Raw genomic sequence first — 16,112 nt, 5'->3', positions numbered from 1 at the left:
GTCGGTTGGGCGTACGACTTCGGCTCAGGTCATGTTCTCACGGTCCGTGGGTTCGAGCCCCATGTCTGGCTCTGTGCTGACAGCTCAGAGCCTGGAGCTTGTTTCTGATTCTGTGTCTCCCTTTCTCTGGCCCTCCCCTGCTCATGCTCTGTCTCACTCTCTCTCTCAAAAATAAATAAACATTAAAAAAAATTTTTTTTAAAAAGAATAAAGTAACAATGAAACAATCTACCGTGTGGGGAATAAGTAAAATACTCAGCCCCGGACCTGACGTAGAGAAAGCACTCGATAAGTGGGAGCTATTATTACTACTGTTAATTAAGCTTGGTAGACTTTGCATTCTTGCTTAGGGGTTTTAAAAAGTGAGTTTTCCAACAATACTATCTGGTGGTGCCCACACAGATCACTTCTCTTGCTGTGTCCATTCTTCAAAGATAGTGAAAGCAAAGACGGCTGTTTAAGTCAGAAAATACACTTGGGAAGGTGGAAGAGAAAGTAAGCAAATAAAAGCCTCTACATGACAAGGATGCAGAAAGAGCTCCCAATGCCAGAATAGGTCTGGAAGGGAGAGTGCTAATCCTCTTGGCCTGGGGGATAGGAGCTAATATCAGCTGCCGTCCTTGAATGGATCCCAGGAGACAGAGGTATTTAAAACTGAAAAAACCCCCAACTCATCTTTATTTCTGTAGGGCACTTTGGGGATGAGAATCTTTGATGGGGAAAAAAATTCCTTATATTAGCCGGACTAATGTGTATTTCAGTGACATAGTTACATACCAGGGTATTTAAAAGTACATACTATTTGTTGTTAGGATTGTATTTAAACATTAGCGTATATATAAAGGAAGAAAGTAAGGGAGTGGAGAGCAAAATAATTTGCCCCTGAGTCTAAAGACACATATCCAGGACGTTTCATGTGTTGTGATGGGCTAATGTCTAGGCCTAACTAGGACAAATGTATTTTCCAAGGTATCTTCATCTCAAAAGCCAATCTGCATATATTTAACAAACAGCAATGATAACAGATCCCCTGGGAGCCAAAGGTGCTACAAAATCTATCTTTCAGCTGTTACTTCTCCAGGTTGAATGGCCCAATTGAGCAAAACTCGCCTTAAGATATGGTGCCTTTACAGCATGTGATTTAACCTCCACAGATCATCAAAATCATGGACTTCTTTTGACAATGGCCAGCAAAATGGAATGATCTGTAAGACAGCGAACTCAAAGGCTAGTGCAGGTATGTTTGATCCTCGATATAATCTTCTGGAGCAAGAAATATTTATTTTGGTGGGGCAAGCGTGGTCAGGGGGCTGATGGGAGAAACTGGTTAAGATCCTACATCCTGCTCCCAGCACTCCCTTTTGCTTCCTCTGTGCTCCTGTCTGTGGGGCCCCCGTCTGGCGAAAGTGTCAGAACGTGTTAGATTCTAGCTCAACTCCCAGAGACTATCCTGAGAGGACATGTAGCAAAGCGGCACACGATTATTTTTTCACATGAGAGAGTAAAAATCAGCCAGCTCCTTCTGGCTAAATCCCGTGTGTCACACGACAAAATGACGGGGTGCTTGAAGGTAAACTAGGAGCTGAGTCAAGCCAGCCTTAGGGCAAGTTAGTCCACATTAAACCAGGGTGCCTCTCTCTCCCCTTCTAGGGAGCACCTGCCAGCTGCTCGTCTTAAGTGCTTTATTCATCTACGGTGTGAGTGTGGCTGGGGCAGTCTGTTCCATGGCATTTGTCTGTGGTCCACGCACCCCAGTGCTTACATTTCTAGTTTAGATTCCCGGGCTCTGCTTGTTGAGTTCGGAATCCCTGGCAGCATCAGCACCTACATTTTTGTCATCTTTCCCAGGTGATTTTTTTTTTTTAATTTTTCATGTTGATTTCTTTTTGAGATAGTGCACGAGCACACAAGTGGGAGAGGGGCAGAGAGAGAGGGAGACACAGAATCCGAAGCAGGCTCCAGGCTCCAAGCTGTCAGCACAGAGCCTGATGCAGAGCTCAAACCCATGAACCGTGACATCATGACCCGAGCTGAAGTCGAATGCTCAGCCGACTGAGCTGAGCCACCCAGGTGCCCTGCCCTCCCCTGCTCCGCCAGGTGATTCTTAAACTCACTAAGATTTGAGAACCACCTCCCTGTGCATCACACACATCTTTGGGTTTTCTTCTTAGATCCATGCCAAGCAAAAGAGCTGAAGGATAAAAACTCTCATGCTGGAGGCTTCTAAATACGTACATCCTCCACTCCTGTGTCCTTCTCTATGGCAACAGTAAATAAACACCCACCTGTAAGCAGTCTTACAGGTGAACTACCTGCCCTACAGGTAGTTCAAGTAACTTCAGCGGCAGTGTTAACGTTTGAACCAAGTACACATTTGAGATCAGAAATGCCTGTGTTTGGAAACTTCTGATTGGCGAAGCACCAGATGTTAGCATAAGTGTGCCCTCCTTCCTATCAAGGGGAGCACCACTTAAAGCTCCTGAGATTTGTCAGTGCTGCTGACCCTTAATGTATGCCACGATTCCAGGCTTGCTAATGACACCTGGAAATAAGCTTTGCCCTGGGGCTGGAGATTTGAGTTTTAAGAATCAAGAATCCTCTTCCCCCGCCCAGTTTTACGGAGATATAATTGACAGACAACATTGTGTAAGTTTAAGGTGTATGAGGTGATGATTTGATATAGGTATTATTACAAAATGATCACCACAATAAGGTTAGTTAACACATTCATCACCTCACATAATTATCCCTTTTTGGTGATGAGGACATTTAAGATCTTTTCTCAGCAACTTTTTTTAATTACTCTTTTTAAAAAAGCTTTATTTATTTATTTTGCGAAAGAGAGCAAGGGAATGGGAGTGCGTGTGCATGAGTGGGAGAGTGGCAAAGAGAGAGAATCCCAAGCAGGCTTCACGTTGTCAGTGTAGAGCCTGATGCAGGGCTCGAACCCATGAACTCTGAGATCACCATCTGAGCCGAAACCAAGAGTCAGAAACTTAATCGACTGAGCCACCCAGTTGCCCCTCTTGTCAGCAACTTTCGAGCATGCAATATAGTATTGACTACAGGCACAATGCTGCACATTGGATATCCAGAATTTACTCATCTTACGAGTGGAAGCCTGTACCCTTTGACTAACATCTCCCCATTTCTCCCACCCCCATCCCCTGGCAACCATGATTCTACTCCTTGTTTCTGTGAGTTTGGTTTTTTTAGATTCCATGAGTAAGGGAGACCACACACTACTTGTCTTTTTGTGATTGGCTTGTCTCAGTTTGTAACACTTGCTTTATCTGTTAATGTGTTGATGGACAGATTAGGTTTCCATCTAGGTTGTTTCCATGTCTTGGCTGTTGTGAATAATGTTCCCGTGAATACGGGGTGCAGATATCTCTTTGAGATATTGATTTCATTTTCTTCAGATATATACCCAGAGTTGGCACTGCTGGGTCATATGATAGTTCTATTTTAAATTTTTTAAGCAGCTTCCATACTGTTTTCCATAGTGGCTGTACCAGTTTACATTCTCACCAATAGTGCACAAGGGCTCCCTTTCTCCTTATCCTGGCCAGCACTTAAGATCTCTTGTCTTTTTGATAACAGCCATTCTAACAGGTGTGAGGTGATGTCTTACTACGGAATACCAATCCTCTTGGTGAAGGGAAAAACAAAAGCAGTTGCACAGAAATTTTGAGCAGCAAGGCATTTCTTAGCCAGGTACGTGGCTGCGGTTGAAATTAATAGCAGAGAAACTGGGGAGGTGATGTGAAGGGGGCAGTGATTCTGAACCCCTGGTCCAGGCTGTTGCAATCAATCAAAGCCTTCTAAGAGCCTAAGAACATTTAAAATTTACGGAAAGAAATAGGACCAGAGGAAGAGGTAGACCATGTAGCAGTTACGTATTTATGGGGTCTGCTCTTTAGGGACTCATCTTCCAAAGTCCCCAAGTTGCCCTATGGCTAGGTTGGTGGGAGGCAATGGGAAGGGGGGGCATCCTGGGAACATTTGTTGGGTGCCCAGAGAACAGGCGCTGACTGCATTTGATCTGACATATTTGAAAAATGAACTTGATTTCACTGCATACTGTTTCAGTGATTCATTCTTTTTATGTGCATTTACTCAGCAGAAGTGAGTTGAAAATGAGACGGATGCTAAATTTATATGTTAATTTTAATATTGAAGCTATCCTATACTTGAAGAATAAGATCAATGCTTCAATTTCATTCCTTAGGTGGTACTGAACGTTGTCATTACTGAGGGGAAAAAAAAATCATTTCCAAATGCATCCTCCCTGAATTCCAATCTCAGGGGACAGAGGAGTCTTGGGAGAGGCAATCTTGCCTCTTGCCGATGGTCCGTTCAGTGTCGTCCGTCAGTGTTCCCACAGTATCATTTACTATTTCAGTGTGAAGGGTCAATAAAAAGGGTAGTGGTTTTCCTTACATCTCAATGGAGTTTATTTACCAATTGGATTCTGAGAGTTGGCGATGGTGGGGGTGGGGTGTGTGGGGGGAGGTGTTAGGCTGTGTTAAGAGTTTCATATATCCCACGGGCAAAGCCACTGAACTTAACCAAAAGTAAACTCACCAGTTGCAGGAAAATTATACCTCCGAATACTTGAGTCACTGCTTGGTTGTTTTAGACCATGACCTCACACTTGCACTGTGATTTAAGGGAAAGATTCCAAAGGTCTATGGAAGGTTCTTTGGGGGAGAGAAGGAACCTCTGTCTCCCGGCCAAACCTGGTGGAGTCAGATGTGGAATGGCTTCAATAGAGCCATAGGGTTGGTGAATGTGACTTGGCACCCAGGGCCTCCAGGGGGTTACATGTGAGCTGTATCACCAGCAGACTCCGTACTGGCCTTGGCCTTCCTCATTGGGTTCTGCCTTCAGGGAGCCCCCGGTGACATTGGCTGCTGTGGGTGGCCATGCATTTTGTGTGTTGCGCCAAGGGGCTTGGCCGAGAGAGCAAGCGGGGGCTCAGATCTGGAATGGGTGCTCTTTTCTGATTTGCCGGATGATCAGAGAGGGTGCTGTTTGGGGAGGCGCTTATTTTTACTTTGCACGAAGTTATGGCCCAGTGTAGCAGACGCTCGGGGGGAAGGTAGGGAGAAGGGAAAAGAGTGAATGAGTTGTAAGAGAACAGCCTGAGCATTAAAAGGATTAGCTGTAGATGCTATTGATAGATCATTGCCCCCTCATCTCCTTCAGCCTGTTCCCTTAGACAAAATAGGATGTGGTTGGTTCACTTAAAGTTTGAAAGAAATCTCACTCACTGAATTTGAGACTAGAAAGGAAGATGTCAGGGAGGGAGGAGAACCAGCTTTTATTGAGCACCTACGGTGGGCATTGATCCGACCCCGGTGTGTCCCTAAGGGCTGTCCCCACTCTGAAATCAGCCCAGGCCACCGGCAGCTGGGCAGTCAGATGTCATTTGGGGCTTCCTGAGTGGGCAGCAGTGTATGGAAAATAAAGCTGATGAGTGAACGAAAATGCCTACAGCGAGCACTGATAAATGCACTTTCCTATCTTCAGAAGAGCTCTGTGAACCAGTCTGTCCGTGTATCTCCGACACAGTAAAATCCAAGGGTCACTACAGACCCTGATGCTTCGAGAAACTATGTATCTAATGTGGTTTACTATTAACGATATTATATGTAGAGTCTTAAAAATTGCCAATTGGGTATGATGCACCCTTAACCCCCTATTACATAGAGTATTTGATATACCAAAGCTCTCTATATGTATGTCAAAAACATGTTCCAAAAATCTAGCTATACTCCTAGAGAAAATTTGGTGAATCCAACATGATTTATTAAAATTAGCAATTCAGAGCACCTGTTAGATGTTATTAATCAGTTTAAAATATGTCTAGATCCAATCCAGATGCCAATTAACTTATTAAGTTTTTTTAATTTTAATTATATTTGTTTATTGAGAGAGAGAGAGAGAGAGAGAGCATGTCCATGTGAGCAGTGGAGGGACAGAGAGAGATTCTCAAGCAGACTCCACACCCAGCCTTGAGCCCACCATGGGATGATCCCGTGACCCTGGGATCATGACCTGAGCTGAAATCAAGTGTTGGATGCTCAACTGACTGAGCCACCCAGGTGTCCCCCCCAATTAATCTATTAAAAACAAATGCTACCCAGAATCCAGCATTTTCCGGAAATAGTTCAGAGTTAAGTGTGACTCAGGAACAATCATTCATAAAGTTCTTACTCTGTGCTAGCGTTTTTGTACATGATGATGAACATGTATTAAATCATGTTATCACTCAACAACCACAAGAGATTGTTAGTATTACTATTCCCTTTCATAGATGAGGAAGCAAGGAAGTAACTTGTCCAAGGACCACTACCTTGAAGTGACAAACGTGGGTGGGGTTCAGACCTTTGGATTCATTTTATGGACTTAGAGTTCAAGGATTTTTAATTTAAAAAAAAATGTATTTAGGGGCACCTGGGTGGCTCAGTCGGTTTAGCGTCCGATTTCCACTTAGGTCATGGTCTCACGGCTTGTGAGTTCGAGCCCCGCGTTGGGCCCTGTGCTGACAGCTCAGAGCCTGAAGCCTGCTTCAAATTCTGTATCTCCCTCTCTCTCTGCCCCTCCCCTGCTCGTGCTTTCTCTCTCTCTCTCTCAAAATAAATAAACATTAAATTTTAAAAAATGTATTTAAGTTGGCTCTATACCCAGCCTGGGGCTTGAACACACAACCTCCATATCAAAGAGTTGTATGCTCTACAGACTAAGCCAGCCAGGTGGCCCTAGGGCTCACAGGGATTTTTAGAATTCTGGTTCCTTTCTTTGGCGAGCTCCCTGGTTTTCTCTGGAAATGCCTCCATCAGATCTGGGAAATGTGGTTGTGGCTGCAGATTCCTGGGCGTTGGAGCATCTGGAACCTTTCCTGTCCATCAGCCAGCCAGTCAAGTGCAGCTAGCTGTACAAGACCGTGACCAGCCGTCTGCATTAATGAATGTTCTTCTTAGCTCTGATGCCCCCTGGAGGTCAGTGGGAGTAAAATAGGTGAAATCAGTGTTTTCCCTCTGCTCCTTGTGCTGAAGGAGGAAGAGGGGAGGGGGGAGGAAGAGGGAGACTCTCTGCGACAGAACAGGGCTCCCCCCACATTCAGTTGTGCAGTTAGGTCCATGGTCTGTGTAAGAGTTTGGGGTTGGTGCTGATAGCGTGTGGGGCCTCTGCTTTGCTTCTTGACCAACAGCAATATCCACTACAGCTCCACCTGGGTGGGGCGGGGGCGGGGGGTGGGGAGGAGGATCAGAATATGTCATCCCAAATATGCCACTTTGGCATAAGGATTATTTTGAGCTGAAGGCAATTGAGAATCAACAGATGCAGGAAGAGTTCTCTGCTCTCCCCATATCTGCCTAAAAGCAGGGTATAAATTTCCCTTTGAAGAAGTTGTCTGCCTTGTACCAGTGAAAGAAGAGCAACTCTTATGACTGAAAGTAGGAAATCAATGCCAAGACGAGCTTGCAGAAAAACACCTTGCATAAACATAGCCCTTGTCTTCTGTTAGTTCCCCACCCCCCACCATGTACTTCCTAGTCACTTCCCTGCAACTTATCACCTTTGAAACTCAAACCCTCTTTCCTTTTATTTTTTAATTTTATTTTTTATTTTTTAAAATTTACATCCAGATTAGTTACCATATCGTGCAACAATGATTTCAGGAGTAGATTCCTTAGTGCCTCTTTCCTTTTATAAAAAGGTGTGTAAGTCCCCAAGCCTAACCACTCCTGTGAGATTCACCTCTTTTCTGTGAACTGACATGCATGTAAGCATTCATAAAAATTATGTACCTTTTGTCCTTTTCATCTGCCTTTTGTTAGTTTAATTTGCAGACCTCCGGTCAATGAACTTAAGAGGGTAGAGGAAAAGTTTTTCCTTCCTGACAGTGGACAGGGTCAGACAGTGAAGTCCACAGTAAGGAGGGAGGATTGTGCTTTCTGAGCACCCTCTCAGGGGGGCAGGAGGAGACCTGGAATAACCCTCCTGAGCTCCACAGAACCACCAGCCCCCACCAGGACCTACGCACACGATGAATGTTCCAAGGGCAGGATAGATGAGCAAACCTGTGCTCTGGGATTTCAAGAATCTTGCTGCAGTCCTTATGGCAGAGACGGTAATGCACCCACGGGCAGTAGGCCTGTCCCCCAGTGGATTGAAGGAAAGAGTGACCTGCCCACTGTCACCTGGACAGAAATAAGCCTGCTGGGGGAATGCCTGAGCAGACAGCCAGTTCCAATGGTCTGGGGCTACACTTGCCCATGGGAGTGCCTCTGTGTGGGTGGGATTAAGTCTACTTCTTAATCCCACCTGGGAATTACCCTTGATTCGGTCAGGCACCTGACTCCTGATTTTGGCTCAGTTCATGATCTTGTAGTTCATGAGTTCGAGCCCTTCATCGGGCTCTTCACTGACAATGTGAAGCCTGCTTGGGGTTCTCTCTGCCCCTGGCCCCACTCCTCCCCTTCCCCCCTCTCTCTTTCAACATAAATAAACTTAAAAAAAAAAAAAGTCTACTTCTTCCTTCACTGAGGTAGGAAGTGATTCACACTACAGAGCTTTGGTGACTTTTGCTCTGAGCCTAGTTGGCCCCAAAGACCTTTGTATTTCAGAGTTCCTGGCCAACTGAGGCCAAAGAAAGAGCTCATTGATGAGCTAGGTCAGGTGCCGGATCCAGTATACCAGTTAAAATGGAATTTAAGATAAACAGTGAATAAATTTTTAGCCTGAGTATGTCCTGGGTAGTATTTGTATCAGTATCTGTGTGTGTGTGTGTGTGTGTGTGTGTGTGTGTGTGTGTATGTGTGTGTACATATATATAGCATATATAGATATTTGTATATATATATGTATATGGTATATTTGTATCAGTATCTATTTATATATAAATATTTGCAGTATTTGTATCAGTATCTATGTTCATATATATATATATATACACATAGTATAGACTATATATATATTTGTATATATATGTATATGGTATATTTGTATAAATATCTATTTATATATAAATATTTGCAGTATTTGTATCAGTATTTATGTTCATATATATTTATGTATGTATATATGTATATACGTGGTATAGACTATAAGTATGTCCCAGGCAATATTACGTAAGTATTGCCTTAGACATTTTTGTATTCTCCAATATAAGTATTACCTATACATATTTATACTAAAAATTATTCATTGTTTGCCTGAAGTCCAGTTGAACTGGGTGTCCTCTGTTTTTATTTGCTGAATCTGGTGACTTTACCAGGAGAACAATGCATTTGTGGCCTGCCTGTGGCCATGGCTGTGGTCCTCTCTCTGCAGTCAAGGAAATGGGAGGGCTGAGGTCTTGGCTCAATGGACTGAAAGCCTCCTCCAGCCCTCAGATGTATTTTGTTTGACCCATATGGAGTTTTTGCTTTCATTTTCGACTGACTGCCAACATTGAAAAATTGGGAGATCTCACATTGATGCCAGGTTTTTGGGCTTTTCTGGAAAAAGTGGGAGGTCTGGGAATATTGCATGGAAATGAACTTGTTAGAGCCTGCCTTGGTCTCACTTCCTTGTGCCTGGTGCCTGTAGCTGCATTTGGGACCAACTCATTTAGTTTCCTAAATCTTGTCCTAGGTGGGGAGGATTTTTCTTTGGGCTCATCATCCCTGAGTGACTGTTGGCCCTGACCCAGCTGATCGGGGGTGTGGGGGCTCTGTCTCTCTGACCCTCCACTTTTGACCTGGTAACTTGCTTCTCAGAAGGGCTGAGGTGTAAGGTGGCCAAAAGTCCCTGAGCCCTCCCTCTGGGTCTCCATTTCACCTCTAAAATGAGGGGGAAGTGGGGCACCTGGCTGGCTCAGTCAGAAGAGCATGTGACTCTTGATCACAGGGTTGTGAGTTAGAGCCCCATGTTGGGTGTAGAGGTTACTTAAATAAATACAACTTAAAATGAGAAGGAAGTCAATCCAGGTTTCCAACAGTCTCTCTCTCTCTCTCTCTCTCTGTCTCTTTTTGGTACCAAAAGTTCTGTTTTATCAACCCATGCCACCGCAGACCCAGTGTTTTGAAAGATCTTGTTTCCCCAAGCAAATGACACCAGCAGCCTGTGAATTCTGGTCAGCCTCAAAGCTAACCTGTGTCACAGCACCTCGTTGATCAAAGTCCCTCTAAAAGCAAAGACATTTTGTAAGCTCATGTAACCTTACTGAAAATATGTTCAGGTCCCCCTGCTGCTACCTTTAGAGCCACTAGGGGTTGGGAGCCTCATCAGTCAGGTTGGTCTAGTCTACCCTGGGGTAACAAACTCCCAGATTTCAGTGGCTGAATACAGAAGAGTTCAATGTGTGTCATGCGTGTGGCAGGTGCACAGGTAGGGACCCAAGGATTCTGTTTCTCACCCGTGGCTCCGCCGTCTCAACATGTGGCTTTTGGGGCAGGAGACAAGATAGCCGAAGGGCTTTTCCCGGCCCCGCTCTGTTCACGTTTCGCTGGTGGGATCCAATTTCAGGGCTTCACGTGAGGGCAAGGGGCTGGGAATTACAGTTTTCCACATGCCGGGGAAGGAGCAGAGAAATGCACATAGTGAGCACTGAAAGGAGACACAGGATGAGCCATGGGTCCCTTCAGCTCCAAGAGCCCTGCCTTCCTCCAGAGTGATCAGAGGGAATGGCCCACGCTTTGTGGTGACCGATATCTACCAAGTAGAACAGATGCTACAGATATTCCAGTCTGTAGTTCCAATCCCATCGTTTTCTTCCTGATAATGATAGCTAACCTGTATTCATTATTTATTTTTTTAAGTGTATTTATTTTGAGAGCGAGCGGGTGGGGAGGGGCAGAGAGAGAGAGTGAGAGAATCCCAAGCAGGCTCTGCACGGGTCAGCACAGAGCCTGATGCGGGGCTGGAACTCACGGACTGTGAGATCATGACCTGGGCCAAAATCAACAGCTGGATAGGTAACCGACGGAGCCACCCAGACACCCTGATACTTAACCTTTATTTTAACTCTTTATGTGCATGAATTGACACCAGCCCCCCCAGGCCCTGGCTTCACCAACCAGGCTTTGGGGCTCTGACAGGCCCAGCCTGCTTTCCGAGTCCCCTCCTCGGGATTTCAGAGACCACATCATCTGAGGACGTCAGCCTCGGTGGAAGATGAAACTGACATCGTCTGACCAGCTACAGGGACTTGGCGTTGTATTTCATTATTTCATTTCATTTCATTTCATTTCATTTCATTTCATTTCATTTATTTAAGTAATCTGTACACCCAATGTACAGGTTAGCTTGAACTCACAACCCCGAGGTTAAGAGTCACAGGGTCTACCCACTGAGCCAGCCTGGCGCCCCTACAGGGACTTGGCTTTAATTTGATTTAAAATGTATTCTATTTTGCCCTACAGGGGGCTTGAACCCTGTTTTGTTATTTTTTGCAGCGTGGTGGCCCGCATTCCAGCACATTGTCCAGCTCTCTGGCCCAGCCTAGCCTCGAATCCAAATAACTACTGTTTCCTTTAAGCTTGGTTTGAAAGTCAACGGACTCCTTTTTGTTGTGAGGACATTAATTTTATCTGTACGTTTTGAACAGGTCATGTTTATACATTTACAGAGTCCAAAGGCAAGAGAAGATTCTCCCTCCTCCCAACTACCTGAAGGTAACCAATGTCATTAATGTGTTGGGCATTCTCCCAGAAGTATTTTTTTTAATGTTTATTTATTTTGAGAGAGAGAGAGAGAGAGCGCTTGTGCGTAGGGAAGTGCAGAGAGAGAGAGAGAGAGAGAGAGAAAGAGACAGAATCCCAAGCAGGCAGCATCAGCACAGAGCCCAGCTCAGGGCTCGAACTCACGAACCGTGAGATCATGACCTGAGCTGAAATCAAAAGTCGGACGCTGAAGCGACTGAGCCACTTAGGTGTCTCCCCCAGAAGTACTTTGTACTCACAAACAGAGGTATTCTTTTTTCCTTTTCTACACAAATGATTGCATACTGTATATACAGTTGCTTTATCTTGCTTCCCCCCTCCCTCACTTAATATGACCTGGAGGTGGTTTGATATAATTATAGAAATGATTTCTTCATTAAAAAGTTACATATTATTCCATTGTGTGTGACTGTTCCGTGATTTATGAAGCAGTTCCCTTCTGATAGGTGTGTAAGTTTTCACATCATCTACTGTTACAAGCAACGTGGCAGTGAAAGCAGACACGAAGCGGAATTCCTGGGCACAAGGCCATGTGCATTTGTAATAGTACCAGATGCTGCCAAATTAGCACTAGCTAAAAATCCCGCTAATAAAGTATCCATTTCCCTACACCTTCAGCAAGGGTGTTTTCCGTTGGTTTGACTTGCCACGACCTGAAAATCTCACTGTGTTTTAATTTGCATTCTGTTATTATGAATGAGGGCGAGCATCTTTCATGCATCTTAGAGTCAACTGTGTCAGTGTGCGTTTCTTTTTTTTAAAAAGTTTTTTTTAACGTTTATTTATATTTGAGAGAGAGAGAGAGAGAGAGAGCATGAGCAGGGGAGGGGCAGAGAGAGAGAGAGAAACACAGAGAATCCGAAGCAGGTTCCAGGCTCCAAGCTGTCAGCGCAAAGCCCCATGGGGGGCTTGAAGTCACAAACCATGAGGTCATGACCTGAGCCGGAGTCAGAAGCTTAACCTACTGAACCACCCAGATGCCCCAGTTTGCATTTCTTTCTATGAGTTCAGGGACAACACTTGCCTTTGAACTGGTGCCTGACCTAACCTAAAGCTGGTGGAACCCGTTGCAGCCAACCAGCAGGATTCCCAGGTGAAGTTCGTAGGTGAACTACAAGGTGTAGTGCATCCCATTGGAAGTGCCTGCAGGAACTGAATCCAGTCCTAAATCAGGCTGGTGGCGACATCTGTCCTTCTGGGATGGATACACAGAATGCAATGCAGTTTGATAAGGGGAATATTTGGGTCCTGGCTTAACACTGACGGAGGTCGAGTATAGGCTGTGGGTGTGTCCCATCCAGGCTGAAAATGATCTCATTGACCTGCTGAATTTTCTTTTGTACCACAGAATATCACAGAAATAGGTATGACTTTTTATTTTTTGATTATTGTTTTAATGTTTATTTATTTACTTTTTCAAAATTTTATTTATTAAAAAAATTTTTAATGTTTATTTTTTGAGAGAGAGAGACAGAGCACGAGTGGGGGGCAGAGAGAGAGGGAGACACAGAATCTGAAGCAGGTTCCAGGCTCTGAGCTGTCAGCACAGAGCCCGGTGTGGGGCTCGAACTCACAAGCTGTGAGATCATGACCTGAGCCAAAGTTGAACGCTTAACCGATTGAGCTACCCCGGGGCCCCCTTTTGATTCAGATTTTAAGGCGGATAATGTCATTTCACCATTGTATGCTTCAGTAAATATCTCCAAAAAAAAAAAAAAAAAAAAAAAAGAATGTATTCATACATTACTAGAATGCTGCTATCGTATCTGACAAAATTAACAGTAATACCTTGGGGTCATCAAATACATAGTCCTTGTAAAAATTCCCCAGTTGTCTCAAGTCTCTCTACCATTGGTTGGCTTGGTTCACAGTCCACATGCTGCCTTTGGTTCTTCTGTTTCTTAAGTGCCTGATTTCAGAGCAGACCCTCTCTCCCCTTTTTGTGAGGAACTGAGTCCATTGCCGCCCATTTGGCAGAATGCCATCCACTGTGAATTTGCATATTTGCTTCCTTGTGGAGTCATTTAATTTGTTCCTGTATACTCCATATTTCTCATAGAGTGGAAGCTAGCTCTAGAAACTCACTTGATGAGGCTTCAGATTTTTTTGGTGGGAGTTCATAGGCTATACCGGGTACCTCCTACTGCATGAATTCGGAAGGCACACAGTGGGTCTGTTTTTGCACTAAGTAACAACAGTGGGGTCAAGCCGTGTCAGCCAGACCCTCGACTGCAAATTTCCCCTTCACTCCTCCACAGTGGGTTTCACCTGCCCACTGTGTTTGCTCAAATTGGTTATATCATTAGTGGGTGAAAAATGGAGATGTTCTACTTCTATCATTTTCTTCACAATTATTAGCTAGATTTTTTTTAATGTTTATTTATTTTTGAACCAGAGAGAGACAGAGCATGAGCAGGGGAGGGGCAGAGGGAGAGGGAGACATAGAATCTGAAGCAGGCTCCAGGCTCTGAGTTGTCAGCACAGAGCCCAAACGCGGGGCTAGAACTCACAGACCGTGAGATCATGACCTGAGCTGAAGTCAGACGCTCAACCGACTGAGCCACCCAGGCACCCCTAGATTTTTTTTTTTTTTTCAACATTTTTAATTTATTTTTGGGACAGAGAGAGACAGAGCATGAACGGGGGAGGGGCAGAGAGAGAGGGAGACACAGAATCGGAAACAGGCTCCAGGCTCCGAGCCATCAGCCCAGAGCCTAATGCGGGGCTCGAACTCACGGACCGCGAGATCGTGACCTGGCTGAAGTCGGACGCTTAACCGACTGCGCCACCCAGGCGCCCCTAGATTTTTTTTTTAATATAAAGAAAAGCAGGGCTATTTGGTCACCCTGGAAGAGTTTATACCATTCATAAAGTGGTGAAGGATTTCCTCAGGTTTCTTTGCTCCTTAATTAGTCCAAACTTTTCCAGTTGAGAAACATAAAAGACAAGAGGACCAGAGAAGGTTCAAACCATGGAAGTAGCCTAGGAGAGAGCTTTCTTCATAGCTGTTATTATTCTGTGTTCAGCACTGAGTGTGCGTGTAATTTCATAATTACTAGTTAATTCATTTTAACTGCTGGTCTTTTCTCCTTGCCTTTTATCTTCTCTTCAGGGTCGATCTCCTTGAATAATGAAAGTATTGAGATATGAACAGCCATATAGACTGAAATATCATCACTGATTTATTCTCTTAGGTCTAATGCCAAACACATCTTATTTGGATTGCATAATGCAGTGACTATCAGTCATGTACACTTTAGTGAGAATTAATACAACCAGCTTGCTTTCCATTTAACAGATTAGTTTATTGAGGAAGAATACAATTTGTTTGGAAGTTGATGGGGAGGGATAGACCTAGGAAGAAAGGGCTTTAGTGAAGTAGTAAAGAAGTAAAGAGGTACTAAAACGCAGGGAACGAGATAAAGATGTTCCAGGAAATTTTTGCTGCTTAAGAATGGGTTAGGTGCTCCTGTTATGGACTGCTTGTATATACTCATTCTTCCCTTATCACACTGTATCACGCAAGATGTTTCTGTTGCAAGTCACAGAATACCAGACTAAGACAGACCAGTGTTGGAACATGTGTATTTGTGAATGAATATTGATTGGGAAGTAATATAGCACTGTGGTTAAATTTACAGGATTTGGGACAGATCAAAGTGGGTTCGGGTCCTGGCTTCACAATTTGGGTAAGTGCTTTAATCACTTTGGCCCTCAGTTTCTCCACCTGTAGAATGGGAATAATAAGGCCACAGGGGTGTCATGAATATTAAGTGAAAAATGTACTTAAAGTACTAAACACATTTCCCTCACATAAGCCCCTAATACCCAATAACTTAAAAAAAAAGTTTAAAAACAAAAAATAGAAGAGGTTTTATTTATTTATTTCCCCCCCCCACTCCACAAAAGGATTCTACTAGTGTTTGTAGAGAAAGATTACATTTTCACCCATTCACTGGGCGTACAATTCCTCCAGGAATCCTTGTGTCATGTAAACAAGAGTGACCTGGTTAGCCCCCCACAGCTGGAGGCCTCTTAGACATTGCTAGATTGTTCCAAATGTCAAAGGTTCCTGGCCTGATGAAAAACAGCTTCTAGCAGCCCTGATTTTTCACTCCTATCTTGTTCCTTCCACCTGTCGAAGGATCATTCCCTAAAGCAGGGCTGAGATGAAATCCACACGGCACGGGTTCCGACGCTTTACGTTCCTCGAGCCAACGGCGCCATCGTGTGGTGGCCTTACGCTAACACACAGTTCGGCCCCAGTCCCAGGTTTTGCACGAACTTTCCGATTTACCATGAGGGTTCCCAAGAGTCTCTGTTTTGTTTTCGTTTCTGTTTTAGAACATCTTGTCTTTCACCCTTAATAGAGAAAGTGCAGCCAGGTGCCGGGGC

This window comes from Panthera onca, chromosome D4, assembly GCF_046562875.1.
Source record: "Panthera onca isolate mPanOnc1 chromosome D4, mPanOnc1 haplotype 2, whole genome shotgun sequence".
In the NCBI taxonomy this organism is placed as follows: domain Eukaryota; kingdom Metazoa; phylum Chordata; class Mammalia; order Carnivora; family Felidae; genus Panthera; species Panthera onca.
This window is presented reverse-complemented; position numbering follows the sequence as displayed.